This window comes from Eulemur rufifrons, chromosome 8, assembly GCF_041146395.1.
Source record: "Eulemur rufifrons isolate Redbay chromosome 8, OSU_ERuf_1, whole genome shotgun sequence".
In the NCBI taxonomy this organism is placed as follows: Eukaryota; Metazoa; Chordata; class Mammalia; order Primates; family Lemuridae; genus Eulemur; species Eulemur rufifrons.
The window spans coordinates 73,981,698-74,006,921 of NC_090990.1; the positions used below are offsets into that span (position 1 = coordinate 73,981,698).

The 25,224-nt window shown below is 43.1% G+C and overlaps 1 protein-coding gene across 8 annotated transcripts in view; it reads right to left on the reverse strand.

Moving 5' to 3' along the window:
• Window positions 1–25,224, reverse strand: part of BCAR3 (BCAR3 adaptor protein, NSP family member) — a 111,353-nt gene that overhangs the window by 77,501 nt on the left and 8,628 nt on the right. The window lies entirely within an intron of this gene.

The window sequence follows — 25,224 nt, forward strand, 5'->3', positions numbered from 1 at the left end:
CAAAACAATTACCAAACTCTCTGATGGAGCCAGGGACAGCTTTGTCCTGGTAACTTGCAACATCTCTAAGTTGAAACTTCCTAAGTGAAAGGGCTTTGATGTTTCTCATTCTAAATTTAATGAACTGGCATTTTAATTAAGCACAGAAAAGAACCCCAGATGAATGACTTAAAAGTATAATCTACAAGTACCATGGCAGAACAATGCTTGTTTTCCAGAAGCCAAGAATTCATCTATTTAATATAAATTACTTCTTTCTAAAGTTGCACTGTCCAATATGATAATCATTAGTCACAGTGACTATTTAAATTAAAGCTAAATGAAATTAAAAATTCAGTTCCTCAGTTGCACCAGTCACATTGCAAGTGTTCAATAGCCACATGTGGCTAGCAGCTTTCATATTGTACAATTCAATGACAGAACATTTCCAACATTGCAAAACGTTCTATTGAACAGTGATGTTTAGAGAAAACTGTTCTAAATAGAAGATCATTCTGCTTCCACAAGGACTCTCACTTTGCTACTCTTGGTCATGCTTAGTGAACAAAGTACCAAAGGAGATTTGAGGTGCTCTCACATACAGGGTTGCCCTAAACAATGGCATCAGAGGCCAGCAGTATGACAAAGTTCCTATATATTATTTTCTTGAAATGTATCTTTTCTTTTTCACTTGAAACTCTGAAATATTTTGATGCCCGTGGACTATTTCTTTTCTTTTTTTTTTTTTTTTTTTTTTTTGTTTTAAGACAGAGTCTCACTCTGTTGCCTGGGCTACAGTGCCGTGGCGTCAGCCTAGCTCACAGCAACCTCAAACTCCTGGGCTCAAGCGATCCTCCTGCCTCAGCCTCCCGAGTAGCTGGGACTACAGGCATGTGCCACCATGACTGGCTAATTTCTTCTATATATTTTTAGTTGTCCGGTTAATTTCTATCTATTTTTCAGTAGAGACGGGGTCTCGCTCTTGCTCAGGCTGGTCTCGAACTCCTGACCTCAAGCGATCCTCCCGCCTCCTCGCCCTCCCAGAGTGCTAGGATTACAGGTGTGAGCCACTGCGCCTGGCACAGTAGACTATTTCTATATGTGAAAAGTAACATGAGTCATTCAAACACTGCATTCAATGAATGATTCAAATCCGGCAAAATCATACAAAAATCCACCCAAAGCCATTCCCTTGAAGTGTCTACAATAACAGTAATGCTTCTGAGGTCAGGGTTGTAGTTTTGCTTTAGTAGGAGGCATAGTGGGATGAAGGAGAGAGGTGTTATGTGTACAATTAAATGGTTTGAACTTGATCTCTCTCCAAAAGCTACTCCTGGTAAGTGGAGGTTGCACATTAAAAAATGAAAAGGGATGGTCTTTTTAATGAGGCTTGACTGAAGTAGAGAACTCAAAAGGAGACTTAAAAACTAAGGTCTTAAATGGAAGAGATGAATATCATCAGAAAAAGAAGGAAGAAAATAAACAATTTTCTGTTAATTGGCCAAAGGAGTTTGGGGTTGGTTTTCCCAGCTATCTCTCCTATAAACCATCAGTGAGTGCTTGCTTAGATTTCTGTCCTACTTGTGATTACGACTTCCTAATTCATAACAGTACTTCCAGTGTCCTGATAGCAGAGCTGAGGACCAGCTCTTTGGAAACCCCAAATTACACAAGAAGTCTCGTTTTCCTTTCCTCCCTGAGAAGGTCAGCTGGTGCCCCAGCCCAGCTAAGACTGCCTCTCCCAGCAGGGGGTTTAGGTCCAACCTCCTCCAGGAAGCCCTCCCTGAGGAACCCTCAGAGGGCAAGGAACACCATCCCTGGCCCCAACGAACCAGGCAGAAAAAATTAAGGAGCAGGAGAAAAATATAATAACTAGGGTGAGAAAACTGAGAACAGGAACAGCCAACTGCTGGAGGCCCAGGGCCCTGGGCTAAGGGAGGACACGGACTGCTCGGCACCTCCTGGGTTCCCTCTCTTCTGCCAAGAGAAGTGTGTTATGGTAGAGGGTCAAACAGGAGCACAGAGGAGTTCACCCAGGGTGCACGGGGGACATCCTGGGTGCCCGCGTCTCTGGGTGGAGGAGCAGGGTTGTGGGGAGAGCACAGGCCACCTGCCTTGATGACCCCATCGCTGCGTGGGGACACTGCTAACTGCACAGCGCCCGGCCTGGCCAGCACTGTTATCCCACCTGCTCCCCAAGAGAGCAGGAGGTTTAGCCTGAGAGAACCAGCTCGGGGAGTGCAGTGGGTTTCCATGGGCATCTCCAGAGAAAGGGAGAGGGAACGTTCCAGCTTTCAAAAGGTGAAAGGAAATAAATAAATAGTACGTGACTGAAAAAAACAGTGGTGAAAGGGAAAGGATTTGACAAGTAAATCTGGTGAAAACAGCAGATCCTAGGCAAAATTTTCATCAGAATGACATGTTGAGCACATAAAAAAAAAAAAAAAAGAGTTACAATCACAAATCTGACTATATTTCCTTTTGTGATATGATGAATAGATTAGTAGGTCTAAGGAATGCTATAATTAAATTGTATCTGGATTTCAGCAAAGTCATGACATTGTTATGACCGAACAACTTACAGGACCCCCAGTTATTTAGTATTCAATAAGGTAGATTAGTTTTAAACTGAACAACCAACATCCCTCCCAAACCCCCACCAAAAAATAAACAACAATAATAAACAAACCACTCATTGCCTAGAAAGGTCCTTATTAGCCAGAAGTGCTCCAAGCTCCCATTCTGTTCAGACTATTATGATACCTTAGAAGAGAACTCTGATGTATGGTGATCAAATTCATGTGACATGCACTCTAGCAAGGGACTGTGAGCACAAGCTATGAGGCCAGACAACCGGGGTTCAAACACTGACTGCCTCTACTATTTATTACTGTGTGAACCTGGACATAGTCCACCATGTGAACACAACCTCTCTACAGCTCAGTTTTGTCATCTGCAAAATGGGAATAATAATAGGAATAATAGTATTTGTATCATATGATGGTTGTAGAAACAGAATGAAGGTGAAATTAACTTACCAAAATATTTAAAACAGCGTCTGGCATATAGTAAGTAATATATGGACATATATTAAGTATTCTAAATGTGAGCTGTGTATTAAATAACATTAATGAGATCTCCCCAATGCCCCCCCCCCACCAAATAATTTAGGTAATGGGCAAAATCTAACCAGATGAAATAGAACAGGGATAAATTTTGAATTTCTAATTTAAAAATTCCATTTTTGCAAGTAGAAGGTGGGAAAGATGTGAAATTTAGTTGACCAAGTTTAATTGTGAAGTAGCATGGTTATCAAAGATGCTAATGGAACCCTAAGCTACATTGACAGAAGATTAAAAACCAGAATGAGGCTGGGCCCGACTGCTCACACCTGTAATCCCAGTACTTTGCGAGGCCAAAGCAGAAAAATCACTTGAGGCCAGGAGTTTGAGACCAACCTGGACAACATAGTGAGACCCCCACCATCTCTGCAAAACATAGAAAAATTAGCCAGGTGTGGTGGTGCATGCCTGTAGTTCCAGCTACTTGGGAGGCTGAGGCAGAAGGATTGCTTGAGTCCAGGAGTTTGAGGCTGCAGTGAACTATGGTGATACCACTGCACTCCAGCCTGGGCAACAGAGCTAGACCCTATCTCAAGACAAAAACAAAAACAAAAACAAAATCACCAGAATGAAAGGAGGTAGGAGCCATTTGTCGGAGCACATATGGAATCTTCACTTACACTCTGAAACTTTGGATCTCCAGGACAGGTCCAGAAAACCAGCAACCAGTATAGAGAGAGGGTATTGAAACCACATGACATGGGGAAGAACTGAAAGGAAAAGGAACATTTAGCCTGGGGAAGAGTGGCTTGTCGTCTGATGGTCATCTATCAGCTTAGGGTTTCTGCATGGAAGAAAGGGGAAATGTTCTGTTTAGGCGGGCCAGGAGGGGATCTACAGAGAGGAAGATTTTAGCCCCCCTTAGGGAAGTGCTTTCCAACAACTAACTCCTCTTAAAAGGGATGAACTGCCTTCGCAAGACACACATGAAGCTCAATGGTCATCTGTTGATGGGAGAGCAGGATGGCCCTCTGTCCAGGCTGCTGTAAAAAGCTAGGGTGTGAGGGCAGAGACTATATCTGTCTTTTAAAAACAACAACAAAACATTTATCGAGCACTTGCTTTGTGCCAAAGCAATTGACTTAAATTGGAAGATTTCATCCTCATGATACTGTGAAGGAGGTGGGACTATGCCCAATTCACAGATGACAAAGCAGAGGACACCCGGCTAAGAAGGTGAGGAGCTGGGGTTTTAGCCAGGGGCCCTGACTAACTGCATTACTCCGTATGTCCAGCACAGTGACAGCAACTCGTCAGGCTCTCAGGAACATTGGTTGATGGACTCAGATGTACAGTTGCTCATTCAACAATGAGCTATGAAAAGGCACAGATAAGTTGCCAAGTGACAGCCTCCCACTCTGGCCTTAACCCCACTCCCCTCCCCACCCCTTTCATAAAAAGTGAAACCAAGAGAAGCCAGAGTAAATCTCCCAAGCCCATGTCAACACTGATGTCACTAGGCCTGCAGAAGAAATTAGCACTGGGTCCCCAGTGCTGATAACATGGTAACATGTTGGCAGGGACAAACCAGAGGCACTCTGTGGAAGTAAGACTAAAAAAAAATATTCAGGCAAACCACTCGGAGAATTTCCTACAGAGATATTTGGTACTTTCCACAGACTCATTCTGCTTTTCATCTAAAAGGCCCGAGAGCAAAGAAAAGAATAAAACTGAAGTCCCCTCCTGGCCCTGCCCCCAAATGAACTCTGCAAGGCCTGCTGAGGGAGCCTTGTTCACTCTGTCATGAGAGCAAAGGGGAATCCAAGCGTTTCAGATTCTAGCTTCAGCGCTCCAAGGCGTCCCTAGTGTATCATCGTATTCTTCTCTTCTTCTTTTTTAGAGAGGCAAGGAAAGGAACAGAAGAACAGTATCATAAAACCAAGTTAATGTATTACAAATCCAAAAGCTTTCAAAATCAATGCCTTGATCCAAATTAAAATTCTATTTAAATGCAGAAGTGCCATGTCACCTCCTTTCTCAGCCAGCCACCCCAGCCCAGCTAACCAGAAAGAAGACATTCTCCACGTACGAACTCCCTTCCTGGTGAGCTAGAAAACATAGCGGTTGGTCCTATGGCCCCAGCCTCTGGTTTGAAATAGAATATCCAATTATTTATACAGCAAACAGTCCTTGAACCACAGATTTATATTCTCCAAGAGAGATCACCAGAAAACAAACAGAGGAACTCGGCAATATAAATGAAAAGGTTCTTTAAAAAAATAATTTTTTTGGCTTGTGCCAATTATGAATCCTCACCCTTGTGAGTCCATGCTGTGTGCATCTCTGCTTACAGCGAGGGCCTGGCAGGCACGCTGCCCCACTGCGGACCGTCCACAGAGACGGCAGCAGGGTGAAGCTGGACTCTTGCTATTTTGCTTTTAAGTTGATTAAGTTTAAATAACATCGCTGTGTCTGTTCTGGCGAAAACATTCTTTCCAGTGTCCCACTTTTTAAAGTTCAAACTTTAGGAACGTTGAGTCACAGAAATAATATATTTACTGTTGTAGTTTGTTTCTCATCAGTAACCAGATTGATAATTTCCTCCCTCTTAACAAGACACTTGATCCGTAAGTGTTTGCTATTTTGAGTTAAGAGGTTCTCCTTTAAAGCAAAATTTCACTAATACAGACCTTCCTTTTTGAGTAGTTGGAATACAGATGGGGAAGGAAGGTCACTATGTCTGTCTTAAATTATAGAATGTTTTAAATGAATGTTTATTTCTTTAAATATTATAGAATTAACAGCTAACAGTGTTGTCAAACAAATATCCTTTTAGATATAACATAAAATGGAATGGTTTGTAATAAGATCATTATTTCATGCGGAGGAGGAATGCGAGAAACTAGATGCAACTGTGACAGACTGAATTGGATGAAGGCTTCCCGTAAACTCCCTGCACACTGGTCACTTGCAGAATTGGCACCTCCTCTGTGCACATGGCCCGGTGTCTTCATTTCAGCTCATTGTACTGTGTGTTTCTCTGTGCATGGTCTCTCCCTTTACAAGGTGAACTCTCCAAGAGTAATGACAGTCTGCTTCACACCCAGCATCTCCCATGGTTCCTGTATCCATCCCACAAATGTCATCAAGCATCTACACATGCCACATACTAGCCTAGACAATGGAAACTCAGGAGCCAAAGACAGAGTCCCTGCTGCCAGAGAGGTTGTAGGCGAGTGGGGAAGACAGATCAACAAACCCAACACAGTTCAGGCTGGGGAGAGGGTGGCGGCAGGTGGGAAAGACTGCAGAGGGGCCTGCGGGCAACTTCTGAGCTAAATTGTGAGGGCAGAGTGGGGACCCGTTTTGGTGAAGAAGCCACGGGGTAGGTGGTGATGAGAAACACCCGGGCAGTGGGAGAAGCACGTGCAAAGATACAGGGGCACAAGACAACATGGCACATGTGGGGGGACTGCAAGCTGTTCTGGAATCAATGCCACCTCAGTCCAGGCCACCATCATCTCTCGCTGGACCCTGCTTCATCCGAGCTCCAAAATCTGTTCTCCCCCCAGCAGCCAGAGTGATCCTTCCTCAGACTGTGCCCACCTCATCGGAACCAAACCCTCAAGTCCTCACTAGGGCCTGCAAGCCTGGTTGGCGTGACCCCAGCCAGCTCTCCAACCTCATGGTGGTAGGCAGAATTCTAAAGACAGCACCCCAAGATTCCTGTCCCCTAGCTATTCAATCAAACACTAATCTAGTGTTTAGATTAGTCCTGCTGCGAAGGAATTTTGCAGATGGGATTAAGATCCTAAATCAGTTGACTTCAAAAGACGGTGGTTATCCGGGTGGGCCTGAGGTGAAGCATGAGGGGTTTCTGACACAAGGGATCCCGCGGCCGGTGCGATGCTGTAAGAGGGCCTATGAGAAGGCCCACAGCACAGAACTGCAGATGGTCTCCAGGAGATGGGAGCCGACCTCACTGATAGCCAGGAAACGGAGACCTCAGTCCTACAACCACAAGGAACTAAATTCTGCCAATTACCTGAATGAGCATGGAGGCAGATTCTTCCCCAGAGCTGACATCTTGCGTGTGAGACACCCTGAACTGAGACTCAGCTGAGCTCTGCCAGACTTCTGACCTACGAAACTGTGGGGTGGTGAATGGGTGTGAAGTTGCCAAGGTTTTGTTACACAGCAATAGAAAACTAATACACCCACTGTCTATTCCACTCTTCCATCCCAGTCACAATGACTTTTTCTTCTGTCACTCATACGTGCCAAGCCTGCCCCTGCCTCAGTGCCTTGGCATGCACTGTTCTTCCCCCAGATACCCAGGGGCTCAGCCCCTCACACCATTCAGGTCTCTGCTCAAACATCTCCTCAGAGACCTTCCTTAACCGTTCCCTCTAAATTAGCACCACTACCACCCTCTGTCCCCTTATCTGCCTTAATATTTTCCCGTCGTCTCTGATATCGTAGCAGATGTTTATTTGCTCAGGTCTGTCTTTCCCCTGGAATACAATCCTCCAAGGGTGGGGCTCTGCCTGCTTTATTCACCTCGGTGTCCCCAGTGCTCTGCTCCTGGCGAGCTGCCCAGTGGCAATCTGCCGGATTAACAAAGAAGAGGACTAACAGAAGCGCAGGGTTAGGGGAGGCCTGGGACAGTGAGGGGCTGGGACAGGACATGGGGAGGAGGCCCAGCCAGACCATACATGGCTTGTGAGCCACAAGAACACACATACATGTTATCATGAAAGCAAGGGGATTTGTTGAAGGATCTTAAGCTGGAAAATAATCAGAGATTTGTGTTTTTTAAAAAGTCCCCCTGCAGCAACATGGAAAGAAGATTAGTTGAGGGGCAAGATGGAGCTGGAAAGACCAAAGGAGTTGTTGGTGTCATCTGGGTGAGAGATGAGACCTGGGCTGCAGTGTGGGAGGTGGAGGGGACAGTGTACAGACTTAAGAAATTCTCCCAAGGGAGAACAGGACTGGTAAATGACTGGCTTTGGTGGGTGAAAGGGAAGAGGGAAGGACACTCACCGGATTCTTTCCAAGGGGACTAAGAAGATGGTGCCTGGTACATGGCAGGCACTCGATACATTTGTCAAGAATGAATTAGCAAGCCCCTTTGCCCCTAAGCACTACACTAGACTAACTTCTAAGATTACTGGGATCTGAATTAATTACACTCCCTCTCATTATCACCCATTTTCCATGGTTAGCGGTACGGATATCTGCTGTCACTCAACTACTGAATGTCTCCAATAAGGTCTCCTTCCCTCTCAGCTAAGAAATAAGCTACTCTCAGGAGGGTCTTTCACATCCCTCAAATCATGGACACAAAAATCTTTCCCCAAAAGTACAATGAAATATAACAAAAATTTAAGGGATCCCTTCACACCAACAAAAATAGTTAACTCATGAAGGAAAAGCAAAGAACAACAAAATGAAGTAGCTATGCAGAAACTAGTTAAGAATGCCCGATTTTACAGAACCCTTTGTTCTTCTCCACCACCCCTGCCTGGGGAGTGGCCACTGCTTACTTGTCTTTTCCCTGGACCATAAGCTCCAGGAGGGCAGGGACTACTTCTATTTTGCTCACTATGTATACTGAGCCCTTAGAACAGTACTTGTCACATAGCAGCCATTTAATAAACAAGGGCAAGTATGGACAAATAAAAATATAAACCATAGACTGGGCACAGTGGCTCATGCCTGTAATCCCAGCCCTTTGGGAGGCTGAAGGAGAAGTATCACTTGAGCCCAGGAGTTTGAGATCAGCCTGGACAATATAGCAAGACCCAATTTTTTTACAAAAAAATTTAAAAATTAGCTGGGCACAGCAGCTACTGCCTGTAATTCCAGCTGCCTGAGAAGCTGAGGCAGGAGGACTACTTGAGCCCCAGGAGTTCTGGTCTGGCAAACAGAGCAAGACCTTGTCTCTATTTAAAGACAAAAAGGTACATGTATACACACCACAAATAACCAACCTCAGAAAATTAGAAATTTCTACTATGGGACTTTCATTTGCTCAATATGATAAACCAGATATTCTGAAAACTAAATGACAATTAAATTACACATATATTTTCAAATACATTGTTGAATTCACAAGAAAGTTAAATTCTCAAGAAATGCACACACATATACAAAACAGATACAGAAATAGAGAACAAATCAAGAGTATAAAACATAAACAACAACAACAAAAGAAAGCAGGGAAGACACGCTCTGGGTCCATAAAAATGAGCAGCTTGCCCTGAAGGCCTGCAGAAGGCCTGAACCATCAAGCAACCAAAAAAGAAAGAATGTGCTAAAAACAAAACAAAACAAGCCCTAGCAAAGGGAACCAAGAAGGAAACCTATTGTCTCCACCACAAATTCTGATGGGAAAAATAATGGCATTAATAAAGTTTCCCCTAAGAATTTGTAACCATAGGTCTTCATGTTGGTTGGGAATTCAAATTTATATGACCTGTTTCGATAGAGAAATCCAAAACCGAGAAATTAAAGTATCTGGGTTGGTGGCGCCCACTAGCAAGAGAAGAATGTACATCTTTTTTGGAGGCAAATTTGCTCAAAACAATGATGTTCAGGATATCCACAAATTTGATTATAAATTCCCTTTCAGACATAACAATATATAATGGGAAACAAGCTCCATAATGAGTAAAGTCAGCAAAAATAACAACAGATTGAATACCCAAGGACTTCAGGTATTAGAATATCAGATATAGGCTATAAAATAATGATGCATGGTACATTTTTTTAAAAAGATGAACTCAAATGTGATCTAAGAATAAACAGGCAGATATAAAAATAACTATAATTTCTCAAAATAAAAAACTATTAATATAATCAATTAAAATATAAAACTCAGTGGCTAAGTTAAATGACAAATGAGACATGACTGAAGAAAATATTTATGAATTAAAACAAAGATGTAAGGAAATTACACAGAACATAGTACGGAGAGAAAAGGCAATGGAAAATATGACAAAGACACTGAAAGTAGAATGAGAAGGCCTAAGTATTATACATTTAACCAGAGCTCTAGAAGGAGAAAATTGAGAGAAAGAGGAAAAGCAGTGGTTAAAGAAAAAAGGATGGGAAATCTTGAAAATTAATGAAAGATACCAGTCCCCACACTCAGGCACACCAATGAATCTCAAGCAGTAGAAACCAAAAACAAATTCACCCGGACACATTGTAATGAAACTACAGACCGTCACAGATAAAGTCCTAAAAGCAGGCAAAAAACAAAGAAAGGCTGCCCCCAGAGCATGACAATCAGACTGACAGATTTTTATCAGCCAAAAGGGAAAGTGAGGCGCTCAAAATTTTGTGCCCAGCAAAACCATCAAGAAGGACGGTGAATAAAGACAATTTTAGACAGACAAAAACAGAGAATACCCTTCAGGAAGAAGGAAAAGGAAGCCAGAAGGAAAGCCCAAGACTTATGAACGAATGATGGACAAAGGAACTGATAAACGTGCAGGTAACTCCAAACCAGCACTGATGGTATAAAACAAGACGGATGTCTAATTTGTGGAGTTTAGAATAAGACAAACTACTACCTCACCTTACTAGGATGGCTACTAACAAAAAACAGAGAATACCAAGCGCTGGTGGAGATGTAGAAAAATTAGTATCCTTGTGTGTTGTTGGTGGGAACATAAAATGGTACAGTTGCTGCAGAAAACAGTATGGTGGTTCCTCCAAAAATTGCAAACAGAATTACCATATGATCCAGCAATTCCACTACTGGGTATATACCCAAAAGAACTGAAAGTAGGGTCTAAAAGACATATTTTATACTCATGTTCAAAGCAGCATTATTCACAAAAGCCAAAAGGTGGACACAACCCAAGTATCCACTGATGGATGAATGGACCAGCAAAATGAGTTACATACATACATGCAATGGAATATTATTCAGTCTTAGAAAGGAAGGAAATTCTGACACATGCTACAATATGGATCAACCTTGACATTACACTAAGTGAAATAAGCCAGTCATAAAAGAACAAATAGAATATGGTTCCGCTTATACGCGGTACCTAGAGGAGTCAAATTCACAGAGACAGAAAGCAGACTGGCGCTACCTGTGACCAGGGGGAGGGGAGATGAGGAGCTGCTGTTTAATGGCACAGAGATCAGTTTTGCAAGATGAAGAGAGTTCTAGATATTGTTTGTATAACAATGTCAATATAGTTATAAATACTACTGAACTGTATACTTAAAAATGGTTAAGATGATAAATTTGATGTGAGGTATATTTTACCACAATTAAAAATTATTTTAAAATAAAAAAATAAAGACAAACTAAAATACAGGGCAACAATGGTATAAAAACCAAGAGGAGGGTGACCAGAGTTAGTGTTCTAAGGTCCTTATATTGCTCAAAAAGAAATAAAGGTATTGTTTTACTTTATGTTTTATAAAGTAATACAAAGGTATTTTAAAAGTATCCACCAAGCTGCCTATAGCCCTCACTATGAATACTTGGGAGGATGAGCCGGGAGGGTTGGTTGAGCCGGGGAGTTGGGGCTTGCAGTGAGTTGTGATCACACCACTGCACTCCGTCTGGAAGACAGAGCAAGAAAGACTCTGTTTCAAAAAAAGAAAAAAAAAGTAACCATTAAATGAATAAGAGTATTTTTAAAAAGACAATTCAAAATAAAGTGGCCGGGCGCGGTGGCTCACGCCTGTAATCCTAGCACTCTGGGAGGCCGAGGCGGGTGGATCGCTCAAGGTCAGGAGTTCGAGACCAGCCTGAGCAAGAGCAAGGCCCCGTCTCTACTAAAAACAGAAAGAAATTATATGGACAACTAAAAATATATATACAAAAAATTAGCCGGGCATGGTGGCGCATGCCTGTAGTCCCAGCTACTCGGGAGGCTGAGGCAGGAGGATCGCTTGAGCCCAGGAGTTTGAGGTTGCTGTGAGCTAGGCTGACGCCACGGCACTCACTCTAGCCTGGGCAACAAAGTGAGACTCTGTCTCAAAAAAAAAAAAAAAAAAAAAAAAAAAGTGATAACAAAAATGCATAAATTTTTAAAAAATATGATGTACAGAATTACAGAAGCAGCAGCTATAAACTCAAATATATCACTAAATACAACTGTAAATAGTAATTACAAGACAGATTTTCAGAATATAGGATACGGTTAGAGTGGTATTTTAAAGGAAATATATAGCTTTAAATGCTTATTTTTAGAAAAGACTGAAAATTAAGAGTTCAGTTTAAGTTAAAACAGAACAAATGAAGAAAAACAGAACAATGGAGTAGAAATTAAATAAAAACAATAATACAACAGGGGAGAAACAAAGCTTGGTTCTATAGGAGGCCTAATAAAATAAACCTCTGACAGATACAATCCGGTGGGGGTTGGGGGACAGGGAGAGAAAAGGCTCAAACAGTACAGAAATGAAGAGGGGGCATAATCACAGATATGAGAGCATAATAAGAGAATACTGTAAACATCTTTATGTCAATAAATTTGCAAGTTTATGAAAAATGAACAAATTCCTAGAAAAATAACTCCAAAACAGACTCAAACAAAATTGAAAAAGTCCTATAACCCTTAAAAGACTGTGAGTTAGTAGTTCAGTATCTTCCCACAAAGCAAACATTAGGCCTAGATGGTTTTACTATTCAGCAAGTTCTGCCAAACTTTGGAACTGTTACTTGAAAATTATATAAACTCCTTCAGAGACTTGAAAAATAACACATTATAATTTTGATACCAAACCCAAAGTCAGTAAAAGAAAAGTATAGGCTAATCTCACACATCAATAGATATGAAGAAATCCTAAACAAAATACTGACAAACCAAATCAAGAATGTATTAAAAAATACATCATAATCAAATTAGGTTTATTCTGGGAATTTAGAGTCAGTTTAACATGAGAAAATCTATTAATACAATTCACCACATTCACAAATTAAAGGAGAAAAATAATTTTGGGCATCTAATTAATGAAAAACATTTGGGGAAAAAAATCATTTTTTCATGATCTCTGGGGTAAAAAGCTTAAACTAGACATGAAGAGAACTTCCTCAACCTGACAAAGGGTATCTATCAGAAACCTGAGCAGACATCATTTTTAATGGTGAAATGTTGGAAGCATCACCACAATCAATCAATCAATCAGAAAGACCAGGTTGCCCACTGTTAGTGCTTCTGTTCACCACTGTCCTGGAAGTCTTAGCCCATATGGTTAAATAAGCAACAAAAGGTATAAGGACTGGAAAAGGCAGAATAGAACTGTAAGGATTCACAAATGATGATGATCTACATAGAACACATAAAGCATCTGCATAGAGCTTATAAGGAAGCAAGGTTCCTGGATCTGAAAGCACTATACAAAAATCTTAGATTTAAAACTTAGGGCAGGGACTAGAAAGAAGGCTTATATCTGAGAGGGAGTTCTTGCTTTGTGGGTGTTTATTCATCATAAATGAACTTATTCCTAGAACACTTAACCTGAAATGTCATACAACAAGATTTAAGACAAGGGTGCCCAGTAGGCTGAGTCTCTCTGTTTACCTGAAGTAGTGGGGCCCAGCAGGAACACTCCAGCCTTGGGGTCTATTCGTCCACCATTTTTAACCAACCCATGCATTGGGGTATGTCACACAATCAGGAAAGGTGAACCCAACTGGAGAAAGTCTGCCCTCCATAGGCAACCTGGTGCCTTCAGCCCATGTGCACACGGACATGGCCTCAGAATCTAGTGGCTTCACCTCTTGTTCTCCAGCATGAAGCTCCAACATCTCAAAATCTTAGTTGGGGGAAAAGTGGGAATGAAGGGATAGGAGAAAGGAAGAGATAGCAACAGGCTATAAATCTACTAAGATTTTGCATCTACTGGACATATTCCTTCTACTATAATAGAATTATTAAATATATATTATATAATTATCTAGAATATATAGTTATAATAATGTTCTATTAGATAAGATTAATGCATGGGACAGTCTAGAATTCTCATTTTTTCTTAATTACTGCCTAGAAGACTCAGACCCAAGTAACCTTGGATAGGAGCTCCTTCGTTTTATATTTTATTAGACGATAATCATGCTTCTAAGGTCTTGCCCAACTCACCAGCTTCATCTCCTCACCTTGCACTTCAGTAAATCCAAGCTATTTGGAATTCCCTGAATCAACAGGCCTGGAGTCCCCACCCTCTTCCCACTCACTCCCACCTTCTCTGACCACTCTTTCTCACCATCACCCCCACAACTCACAAAATTAATAACATCTCCTCAGTACTCCTTTCCTGTGAATTACAAAACTTTATGATAACAGTAATAATTGAATACTGTGTGTGTGATAACAGTAATAATTGAATACTATGTGTGTTCTTTTCTATGTCCCTTATTGGACTACGAGCTCACTGAGAACAGGGACCGTGTTTTACTCGCCTTTCCATCTCCAGGACACACAGTTGTTCAATAAATGTTGGTTAGAATGAATGAATGTGTGTGTGTCTGTCTGTCCTCCAATGTGCAGAAGACCTAGACCCCAACCCCGCCTTCCCACCACACTCCATGGGTTCCCAAAGGAAGAACAACATTGGAAGGAGAGAGGGAACAAGAGAGCAATGTTGTTCTTGGACTGACTGGCCTCCTCATCAAGAAGATATTTAGCCACAGGCCTGCGACTGAACTGTGATGGCCTCAGACAGAACTCCCTCAGCAACGGCATGTCACTGCTGCCAGGCCAGTGCCTGGCTCCCCAGCCTCACTGAAACCAGATGTTTTCAAAGTGACACTGAGTAGCTGGCTGCTCCTGCTGAAAATGAATCTCTTTGGACATGTTTGAAATGCCAGGGAGAAAGTTAATCAGGGAGATAACCAAGAGGACAGCGTGAGTTTACCACAGGGCCATTTCCATTTATTTACTGGGAAAATGAGAAGAAATAGATGCTTAACACACAGGCCTGGCCTGGTGATTGTAGAAATGACATCTTTGGAAAAGTACCAGCTAGAGTGTGCTTAGAATAACAGGTTATTTACTGATACTGGGAATCACATTAAGGTCCCAATGAAGAATTATTTCCTTGTTGTAGAAAAGGGACTATTGTGTGCATAGTCTTTGCTGATTTAAAAAGAGACGTGCTTCAGACAGAGAACTATAGCACTTCCAGATGTACACTTAAGAAATTTCTGGTTTATCACTTTGCGAAATAAATGAGAAGAGATTCACTCTTTCACATCTCAGAGCATATTTATTGATCTTAGTTGTTAAAGTACACTTCATTAGCAGCTGGCAGATAAAGCTAGTGCTTATTGAATATTCTCCTCCCAGGGTTAACACATGACATGAGAAGTCATGTGTTATTTTCACTAATACAGAAGAACGTTAGGGAAATTCCTTAATGATTAAACTAACAGATCTGCTTCAGAGCAGGAGAGGTCTAAATAGCAGCTCACTGCTCTGCAGTGGAGGAATTCATCTTCCATTTCTGACGTCTAGAGCTAAAAACAATCCACCAGGTACAACAGCGCAGCCACGTTGGGACCACCTCCCTTGGTCTGAATATTAAACTTCAATCAATGCTCTTAAAGTCACATTAGCTTCTTTGACAGCCATAGTATGGTGCTGACTTATTCTGAGGTTGTAGTTACCCAAATCCTGGAATATTTTTCATGTGTGGCTAAGCTAAACCTTATCCTTTCACTTTGTAATTTAAGTTTTTGGACTCTGTAGTACAAGTCTTTGTCTCTCCCTATAAAGTTTTATCCAATTAGACTTGGTTTGTTTTTCAAAAATATCAAAATCTTCTTTGGGATCTCATCTCTATCATTCTGACATGTTAGTTTTTTTGTTTGTTTGATTTTGTTTTTGTTTTGAGACAGAGTCTCACTCTGTTGCCCAGGCTACAGTGCCGTGGCGTAAGCCTAGCTCACAGCAACCTCAAACTCCTGGGTTCAAGCAATCCTCCTGCCTCAGCCTCCCAAGTAGCTGGGACTACATGCATGCACCACCATGCTCGGCTAATTTTTTCTATATATTTTTAGTTGTCCAGTTAATTTCTTTCTATTTTTTAGTAGAGACGGGGTCTCGGCTGTTCTCGAACTCCTGAGCTCAAACTATCCAACCACCTCAGCCTCTCAGAGTGCTAGGATTACAGGCGTGAGCCACCGCGCCTGGCCCTGACATGTTAGTTATTCCTCCAAGATTTATGTAATCCACATATGTGATCTGTATGCCAATATTATTGTCTAAATAATTTTTTTAATTGACCAAAATGGGACTGAGGACATAGTCTCCAGCATGTTTCCCACACCCTCATCTAGCCTGGGTCTCTCTCAGCCGCGCATAGCGGCAATGACTGACATTTGTACACATGCCTTCTCAACATTCCTCTATGCTTCAACCCAGTAACCCAGGGACGGAAAGTTAATCTGGTATGACTTGATTTTAGTGAAGCCCTTCTAGCTTCTAATTGTGACTGCTTCCTTTACCAAGTGTTCAAAAGTCATTGTCCTAATAATCTGTTTTAGAATATTTCCTGAGGTCAATGTCAAACTTATCATTTTGTAGAATAACTTTATCTATCTTTTTTAAAAATTAAAATATTTAATCTACCTGTATTTTTCGTATAGCTCTCCGTTATCCCAATATTCCTCCTGTGTCACAGTGCTGATTTGATGACCTCTCACACTCCCTCAGTCTTCTTGGACTTTCAGGCTTCACTATATTTAGCAACAGTAGAGCCTCTTGTCACGGCCTCATCCACTCAGGGCCAGCAATTCTTCCTTCACGTTTGTGCTACCCTTTCCAGCCAGAGAACAGAAGCTCAGCAGTTTGGTTTCTCTCACATCCCCTCCTCTTTGGTCTCATTGTTCCAAACATAACTTCTGAAAGCCCTTTTTGTTGCCCTGAGCATTTTTCACAATCCTCCGCTCACTCTGCACTCTTTCTTTTACAGCCCAGAGTCACCCTCTTTGGTTGCATTACCCAACCTTTCTTGGGTCTAGGTCCAAGGTCAGGACAGCATAGAGGAGGCAGGCTATGAGGGAAGAGTTATCTAGAAAGTACCATCTGCAATCACCAAGTCAAAGAGAAAAACTAATGTGATACCTGGAAAGATGTTAAGGTCATAGATTAAGAAAAGCAGAACTGCTTGTCAAACTAGTGGAGTGATACAAAGGGCTATACTGTGGATGGGAAGTTAGGTCAGTAGCAAAGAAGGCAAGAGAACAGGTGCTGGTAAGGTCAGGTGGTTCAAAACGGGCATCCCTTTCTCCCATGGCTATGAACTCTGGCCTGTCTTTGAATCTCCAGCACCTAGCACAAAGCCTGGCACATGGTAGATGTTCAACAGACTTGTGAATTATACGTCACAGTGGCCCTGGCTCATCATACCACATTGGAGGAATCCTTTAAATGAGTAGGCTCAGACTGGAGGCTGTCTGTCATATGCCTCCTCTCCTTAAACAGAAGAGCTACCTGGATGGTCACATACCCTGTCCTCCTTTGGAACTGTGCTCAGAGTGTCGTTTTTAATTGTCCTGAACTGTGTTTCTCTTTTGGAGCCCGAGGCCACGGAATCATGTTTATCATTGCCCTCAACTCTGGGAATCTTTCTTCTTACAGTCCAAAGTAGGCTGCAGATGGGAACACACTTCCCTCTCTGGCTGTCCCAGATTCTAAGGCCTGGTTACTTCTAAAACGCCTGCTTCTTTCACTTCAACAGCCAATTCCTGCTTCTGTGAGTCAGTGTCTGTCTCATCTGAAAATACAGCAATGCCTGATTACTGTGTTCGTGAATTATATTAAAAGAATGATAATTAAACTGCATTTTCAGGCAGTTTCTCTGATCATGTTAAAATGGCATCATTTAAATATCCTGCATATTACACTATGGCGAGTCTATATAGGAATCCAAGACTAACACAAGTGGTGCTCGTTGATAAAAACTCAACCCAGTCACGGGTTAACTTGTGCTCAGCAGAATTCTAGTGACAACATGAAGCTAAAAGCCACTGTTGAAATCTTAACTTGGCAGCAGTCACTCAAATTGAATAGAGTAAGAACAAGAAAAACCGTATCAAGGCCAGTATGTCTCTTGGCAGGCACAGAGGGTCTGGCACCAGTGAATCATCAGGCTTCAGGCTGTCTAAGCCCAAACACAGCACTTTTGATAAAAGCAGATGCTTTGTTTGGCTGGTATCTATCTTCCCTTCCTCTACTCCCACCAATCCCATCCACCAGCCCCCAACCATCCCCTGCCCCCTCCTAAAAGAGTGTGTTTATAAAGGTCTCTTCTCAACTAATTCAAAGGCAGACTAAAAATGCTACGGTTCTGAGGTGACGCCCTCAAGCCTCTAAGAGGAAGGGCTTCAGCCAACCAGATACAGGAACATACGCCCTTGACCTGCCTTTCAGGGCAGGTGCCCATGCTCAGGGTGGCCGCCTACCCAAACCGTGAAAAAGCAGCCATCACCCTTCAGGCAAAGGCCTGACTGCCGCCCGCAGTGACCATGTGCCCCTGTCTGCCGAGTCATCAGGGAATGTCTGGGACGTTTGAACACCAACCCTATCCAGACCCCACCTCACCTCTCTGCTGCCAAACTCTCAGCCTCCTCAGCTGACTCCCTGGAATGGACTATGCTGGGATGCCTCAGGGCTGGGTCTCAGGGTCCCTTCCCTTTATTCTGTACACAGATCTCTTGATCTCTCCCTTGGCGACAGCATCCATTTCCATGGCTTTAATTTCATTTCTGTGCAGACTCCTAACTTGATACCTTTAGACCAGACCTCTCTCCAGAGCTCCAGGCTCATAATACCCACTGCCGGGCTGGTTAACACCTCCACTCAGACACGCATGCATCACACAGTTAGCAAACCCGAAACAGAAGTCTTGATTCGGCAGTCAACCTTCACCCCACCCCTCTAAGAAAAAGTGACCAAACAAATGAAGTCTTGCTCCCCTTTCAAGCTTCCCCATCTCAGTAAATGGCCCTACCCCACACATCCAGCTGTCTGAGCCATGCTTGATGGGACCTCTCCCTCACCCCACCACATATCCAACCCTCAGTAAATTAACAGATCTGTCTCCACCCTAGGGCAGCTCCCTGTGTGCTTACGCAACCACCTCCTGCCCGCCCTCTCCACCCTCCTCCCCTTCAATCAGTCCTCCACAGAGAGATGGTGCCACCTTCTTAAAACTGAATCTGACCATGCCATTCCCTTGCTTAAAACACTTTAAAGGTTTCCCTTTGCCCTACAGAAATAATCTAAACTCCTTACCAAGGTCTAGACCAATGCTGTCCAACAGAAACACAATGTGAGCTGAGTAGGTGATTTTAAATTTTCTAGTAGCCAATTAAAAAACAGGTGGAGTTAATTTTAATAATATATTTTATTAAAGCAGCTGTTTCAAAGACATTATCATTTTAACATATGACATAAAATTAATGAAATATTTTATGTTCTTTTCATGGAGAATCTTTTTATGTTTCCTCCTCCAGAAAGGTCTTCCCTCCACCAATCTAAGTAACTCAGGCTCCTCTGAAGTTACCTTCCTCAAACTTCCTCACTTTGCAGTTATGTACTGATTGACGCATTTGTCTGAATGCCCCCTAAACTGGGAGCTCTCTAAGGATAGGGGGCTCACATCTACTTCATTGTCCACTGGTACCTAGCACAATGCCTGGCATAAAACAAGCTGCTAAATATGCATTGAAGAGTAAACAGCAAAGACACTGACATTAAGTACAAGAATAACCAAGCAAGGGCTCGGGGCCATTTCACTGAAGACAGGCTCTGTTCTGTGTATTTTGGTACAACAGTGTGCTGATATTTTAGTGCACTGTGCGGCCATTATACCTGTAAACTGTGAGTGCTGGCCAAGACACACTGCTGTAGGGCAGACCCAGAGAGAGGGACTCCAGCCAGACTCCCTCACCATGTGGGAAATTCTCACTGCACGCACTGAATGTGATCTCCGGTTACACAGGATTAGGAGCCTCCCAGCTCCAGCCTTCCAGGAGGAAGGAAAGAAGGAAGAAAGGAAACCAGTCTGAGCTCCTCCTCCATGCCAGTTCCTGTGCCAAGTGCCCTCACATGTGATTGCATTCGCTCTTTAGAGTCACTCTGGAGGACCTGGAGATTCAGAAAGGTTAAATAACTTATCCAAGGTCACAAAGCTACCAGATGTTGCTGCTGGAATCAATGTCACGGTCACTAGCAGCTTTCGTTGATAGCCAAGGCCACATCAACATCCCAGCAAAGGCCTTAGTGGCCTTTGGTGTCAGGTGTCCCAGCAGAGTTGAGCAAGAAAAGAAAAAACTGCTGGTGACCAGGTGGGAGCTAAGAGCAGGCACGTGAGCTGCTCAATGCAGACTCCCAGAAGGGTGCACCAGGCTCCAGTGTGAAAGTCAGAGCGCTGCCAGTCAGCGGAGCCTTCACATTTAGAGACCAGTGAACCTTCACAGCACTCCTCAGAAGGGTTATTTTCATCCCCCATTTTATAGTTTAGAACTTGCTCTAGTTCACACGCCCAGTAAGTGGCAAAAATAGGGATCTGAACTGAGACCTCCGGATTACCTGGCTTATGTCTCTTCTCTTCCTCACAGCAGGAGTAATTTTACTTTTAGTAACCGTATTTGCAGGTTAATCTGGAACTACAGACAGTCCAGGCTGTGTAAAGGCTGGGGCAAATATGGACAGTTTCTCAGACCTCCATAACTTGTAAAGAACAGCACAATCCTTCAAACAAGACCATGTATGCTTGTCTTTGGGGCCTCTAAGAAGAGAGAGCTTGAAATTCACATCCACTCCTGCAGCCAGTCTCTCCTGAGGACAGATTGGGTAGCAATACCATTACAAAGCCGTGAGCAGCAGGGTGGCTGTGTCCTGAGCCTCAGGCTGGTCTGGCCACCCAGTCCAGGCCCCCTGAAGACTGTCTCCTTCCAATCAACAATAGCAATGACTTCTTCTGCTTGCAACAAAGACTTCTCTAGCTTGCATATTCTGGCCAGGCTGGGATGGCTCCCAAATCCACTCATGTGATAAGAACATGAGTAGTGATTTGTAACTGCATAGTACCTTCTGTTTACAATGTACTCTAACATATATTGAGGGACGTGAAAAACTCAGAAGACTAAAAAACCAACCTTTCCCAAATAGCATGTGGGAGGCCTGAAAAAACATGATTTAAAGCAGGTCTGTCCTGGGGTTTTGGAGGGTGAGGGAAGGAGGCAAGAGGAGATATTGAGCAGTTCCACTCAACAAGGATTGCATTGTGTAATCCTCTGATCATTCTCTTGGTTGCAGTTTGCAATTGGTTAAAAAAAAAAAAATTTCCCCCAGAACAGCTGAGAATGCACAGATCCCAGCCGTTAGTTTCAAATCATCCTTGTCAGTGGAGGATTTCGGACTACCATCAGACAGCTGGTAGACCTGCAGGCACTTCCCATTCTCTGGGCTCCTTCGACCCAGGAACAGCAGGGGATGCAGAGGCTGAGCTCACCTCTGACCCAGCTGCTCCAGGCCTCAGTACACCAGGGGCCACTGGGCCCGGCAGGCACCGTGCCTTGGAATTCACTAACCCATCCACAACAGCTGCATTTAAACACCAAGGGGCATTTCAAAATGTTAGCAAAACTCAATTTTAAATTTTAAAAATAAAAAATTCAACCCATGGACCATTACTTTCTAAAGACATTCTTGAACGTGGGCTGTTAAAAAGCCATTGTCACTGCTAAACTCAATATATCTTTTATTAAATAGACTCTATTAACCTATTAATTAGATTTTTTTCAACTCTAGATCCAATTATTCCTCTGTGCACGAAACGTTTCCAATTTGTAGACAGCAGACATGCCCATATATAAATAAACTGCAGATGTTTACGTGTGGACCTTCACATTGTAGATCCCTCTGATTAACTTTGAGCTCGGGGCTGGTTTATCTGCATGTCTGGGGGAACATCTTGCTTTGTTAAAGAGAAAGCAGTAGTTCTAGCACTTGGCAGTTCTGAAGAGGAACAACAGACACAATTTTTCAGATGAGTGAATTGACACAGCCCAGAGTTTAAGTCAGTGTTTTAGAGAAAAGTCTGCATAGATCCTGGGCCTTACACCTTTGCTTCAACTTTGAAGCTCAGGCACTGTGAAATGGTAGGTTACTTACTGCCTGGGAAAGTGTACCAGATTTTAACTAGGGATAATTCTGCAGACTTTCTGGCCACTGTCAGTTAAAACACTTGTGACGAGTCAGCTCCACTCATGCAAACTAATGAAACACCACATTGTCCCACCACATGCTCCCACAGCACAAGCGGTAGAAGGAATTAGGCGCTTGCAGCTGTTCCCGGGAATGCCTGCCTCCACATACCCACAGGCAAGCGAAAGACCTGAATGGTCTCCAAACGCTGATCCTGAAGCTATTGTGGCAATACAGACATCACAACAACAGGAACCAGTCCCCTCTCAGCCCAAGGAAGGTCCCCGATTCAAATACAAACTCATCCTTGAAGATAAATGAATCAAAGGGACATCAGCTGCATGCTAATGTCAGAAGGAAATCCTGTCTGCAGGCCTCTTAGAGAAGCCTGGGGTTGCTTGCAGAACAAAGGCTCCTTCTGTGACATCATGCAGCAGGTTTAAGAACTGCCTGGCTTCTGGCTCTGGCCACATTTCAAAACCACAAGTACATCCAAGGGCAGCCAAGACAACAACAAAGCCAAGAGATACGGTCTCCAAAGGAGAAGACCAACTCCTCCTTCCAGGCCTACCTTCTTCCTGGCTCCTGGCAGCCAAGGCTCCATCCTCCCCAAGGAGGATGTCCAAGGCACTGGATTCAGACAGGGGACTGACCCCCGTGCAAGAAGACAGATCAGAGGACACTCACAGCTAGTGCCAACATTCTTGGGGGGCTGTGGAGCACAGAATCTGGAGGGCCTATAGTACCCTCTGGGTTCTAAGCCTAGCTCAGTCAGCTACTAGGGTATGATCTTAGGTGCCTCAATATCCCACTTTCTCAATTGTAGATGATGATACTGCTGGTCATGATGAAATCTGCTAGTCTGTCACACAGGATTACGATACACAGACAGGATAATTTATAAACATATCCTTTAAGATATTTTAAAACTATAAAAGAGATATTAATAATGAGGAAGATATGACACATGTGGATATGTCAGCTTAATAGTGCAAATTTTTAGGTCAAAGAGAAGACCTTCTCTCTCGCCGCTGCCTGGGGCATTCCACAGGGTAGATGTTCAAGTACTATTCAATTTAACAAAGGTGACTTTTTGGCCAGGCGCGGTGGTTCATGCCTGTAATTCTAGCACTCTGGGAGGCTGAGGCAGGAGGATTGCTTGAGGTCAGGAGTTTGAAACCAGCCTGAGTAAGAGTGAGACCCCATCTCTACTAAAAATAGAAAAAATTAGCCTGGCATGGTAGTGTGCACCTGTAGTCCCAGCTAGAGCCCAGGAGTTTGAGGTTGCTGTGAGCTAGGCTGACACCACGGCACTCTAGCCTGAGTGACAGAGCAAGACTCTGTCTCCAAAAAAAAAGTAGCTTTTTAATATTAATAAGCTAAACATAAACTTGCAACAAATCAGAGTACTTCACAAGACAAGGGAGTGCTTGCCCGGAGGGCTTCTCTCCGAGGTAGGTCGGGTACCCATGAAGAGAGGGCTCTGGGCTCTCTAGGGCGGCACCACTACCATGATGCCAACACCCAACATGTTGAGACACCAGGTTTTCAGGCCTGACTTCTGGGCAAATCACCGTTCACCAAAATTAACCTTTGAATTCACTATGAAAAGAAAAAAGAGGTGAGTGAGCTGGAGGGGGCAGTCGGTGTTGCACAGCTCCTTTAAACTGCAGGAGCCGAGTGAGGAGACCACCTACCATTTTTGTCACTGTATTTCTGTTGTGGCACGTGGGGCAAAACCTCCCTCTCTAGAGCCCTGGGTTCTCCCTCACCCACTTGTCCCTGGCTTTCCACTTGTAAAAACTCTGTTTATATCACGGCTGGTTCCATAAAAGAATTGAGGCAGCTCATAATCTTATTAGGAACACTTAAAAGAAAAAAAAAAAAAAAAAGAATACAAGGTACTTTGAACTCCTCAAAATTGGGAACGCCTCAAGAGATTTTTAAAAATATGTTAGGAAAATAAATATATTAATAATACTGGGGGTAGGATGTGAGGGCTTTATGACCCTTTCACCCAAAACTGTGTGCCTTCTCACTCAGCACAATTTTTGAAGAATATGCATTTGTTACTTCCTGTATTCGTCTTTAACAATAGGATATTTTAAGTTAAAAAGAAAAGATGTGAATTTGGATTAATGTAGCTCTGAATCATAAACAAACCCTAAGCCAGCAGTGCTTGTTAAGTCTTCCACAGCTTGGACTTCAAACTCAGGACTTGTGCCCACCCTCGGATAAGATCTTTTACAGAGATCTGACCTCTGTCCAAGTCTGTTTTCATATCAAAAAGCTTTGAACTCCTGGCAGGTTGACAGCTTGGATCTTGGGTGTTTATCATGAACTTCCTCAAGATAGGAAGGGTGACTCCATTACCACCACCTTCCCCACCCCTCTCTGCGGAGTTTCCCCTTGCAAGAGTTGGTACCCAGCCAGGGCCTCAGAACTTCAAGGACTGAGTCTGTGAATTGCCTGTGTCTGGTATATGGCAGATACCTAGCTCAATGCAGAATTTAAGTTAATACATAAAAAGTGGTCCACAGTAAGCCAGATGACAGTTGGTTCTGACATCACATGGTATAGCCTGGCATTTATGCTCATTTTTGTCAGGCCAGAAGTTATGTCTTTGCTGGTCACCTTCTGCATCCTTGCCCAGTAAGTGCCAATGATGAGATATTAACAATCCTGTGCACAGGTATGCACCTCCATAGTTACCTGTCTCATTAGCAGGCTGCCTGCTAGCTCTCTGAGCTGGGAGGTCACCCACCTGGATTCTGCAGAGCAGGTCCGGGGCCTTCTAAACTCCAAAATATCCTGGGGAACCTTCTAATCTGGTGTCATAAACAGTTCAGGGCTCTCCAGTGCCTCCTAAAGAGAATATCTGGGCCTCTACTTATTTTCTTCTTGTACTACTGCAATTACGAAACTAAAGCATTCTGAACTCTTGTTTGCCTAGCGCTCTACCAACATCTATACTATTTTCCTCTCAATTTGCT